Source organism: Petaurus breviceps, unplaced genomic scaffold (genome assembly GCF_028583685.1).
Source record: "Petaurus breviceps papuanus isolate PSGF00001 unplaced genomic scaffold, PetGlider_PUasm1.0 172, whole genome shotgun sequence".
Taxonomy (NCBI): domain Eukaryota; kingdom Metazoa; phylum Chordata; class Mammalia; order Diprotodontia; family Petauridae; genus Petaurus; species Petaurus breviceps.
Genome location: NW_027185755.1, coordinates 6,138,382 through 6,140,145, shown reverse-complemented (window position 1 = coordinate 6,140,145; position 1,764 = coordinate 6,138,382). Strand labels below are relative to the sequence as shown.

At 42.8% G+C, this 1,764-nt stretch overlaps 1 protein-coding gene across 1 annotated transcript in view; it reads left to right on the top strand.

Moving 5' to 3' along the window:
* LOC138157515 (ubiquitin-like protein 5) overlaps positions 1 to 1,764 on the top strand; it is a 34,146-nt gene that overhangs the window by 24,062 nt on the left and 8,320 nt on the right. The gene's annotated exons all lie outside the window — the stretch shown is intronic.

The window sequence follows — 1,764 nt, the reverse complement described above, 5'->3', positions numbered from 1 at the left end:
CTGGTGCTTCTAGGTGTGTGTGTGTATGTATATATATAATTTTTTTCTTTTTATGCTCTGAATATTATGAAGCTGGAGACTGGGAGATACTTGTTAGAAACCAAGTTTTAGTGAGGGACACCTGGTCAGCCAATAGTTAAAAAGAGGAACTATACAGTTGATTTACATTGCCCTTAAAGGATGGGGGTGGGCATGGGTAGAGAAAATCTTTTTACCTAAAAGCAATGCAGCAAAACTAGAAAGAGCAGCTTGTTCTAAGATGTTATTGGTTGCCATAGTTCAGGGAAGCATATCCTTCCCCATTGACCCACACATAGAAAAGGAGAGTCAAAAGTTAATGGGTGCCAGAGTGCCTGCTCTGTAGCACTAAGAATCCCAGCACTGACCTTTCAGGAGGAAGAAACATCAGGGCTTAAACAAAAGGCAAAAAATTGTAACCCCTACCCCCCCCCAAAAAAAAAAGCCCATTAAGGTCTTGACTTATCCCTCACCTTTTGTCTTGAAGCTACTGAAGGATGGATGGAGAGGGTCTGGGGATAAACAGAACAGCAGTCAGTCTCTACCCTTGATTTCCAAACCAAGATACTTCTACTCTTTTGGAAGGATCTCTGAGTCTGTGAAGACTAGTCCTCTCCTTTCATCTGTTAGAGCAAAAAAGGCCCCAACAAGTCAAAGTGGCTTCTGCATCTGACCTGGTAGATTAGGAAGTGTGGAGGACCTAGGTCATACATTCAGTGTCTAGGAGAGAAGTCCTGAGACACAGTGCACAGTTTAAGAGGAAAGAAAAATAGTATGGACTGAGGGAGAACGGAGCCCTTACTGGGGCCCTGACATTTTTGGCAGTGGGATGATGGGATGGGGTGTTTATTAAATCACTAATAGAGACAAGAGTGAGCATTTATTAAAGTGCTGGGCATGCAAAGGCAAAAAAAAAAAAAGTCCCTGCCTGGAAAGATTTTGTTGCTTTTTAATGAAGTATATAAAATATAAATTAGTAGCTACACACAGGATAGAAAGGTAGGTAGAAAGCACTTGGAGACGTGCTTCAGTTGAAGGGACCAGGAAAGGCATCCTGGGGTAAGTAGAATTTGAGCATGTGCCATGAGCATTCCAGGCCTGGGAAAGTCATTGTACAAAGGGAAAAAGGGGATGGGGCTGTGGTTCTGGAGTAACTACAAGGTTAGTGTTGGAAGAATGCTAAGTAGAGCAGCATCATGTACGAGAAGATGGAGAGTAGGAAGGTGCCCAGTAATGGAGTTTATAGTTTATCCCTGGCAGTGATAGGGAGCCACTGGACTTCATCAAGCAGGGCAGTAAAGTGGGCAGATCCAAACTTTAGAAAACTCATATTGGCAACATAATAGAAAATGGACTAAGGAGAGATTTGAGTCGGGGAGACCAGCAATAGACTACTGAAATGGGCCAGGTGAGAGGTCATCAGGGCCTGGTCTAGGGTGACAGAGGGGGAAAGGTAGTGAGTTCTGTTTTAGACATGTTAAGTTTCAGAAGGCTACAGTACATTATAGGTAAAGATGTAAAAAATTGGTATTAGTGCTATACAGATCTGGTAAGTCATCTGCATAGAAATGATAAACCTATGAGGGCTGATGAGATTACCAAATGAGATAGTCCAGGGGAAGAAGAGAAGAGGGCCCAGGACAAAACCTGGAAGGACCCCCATAATCAGTAGATATGATGTAGATATTACTAGATCTAGCCACTGCCAACTACAACCATAAACCAGTGGGAATACCTATCTGTCTT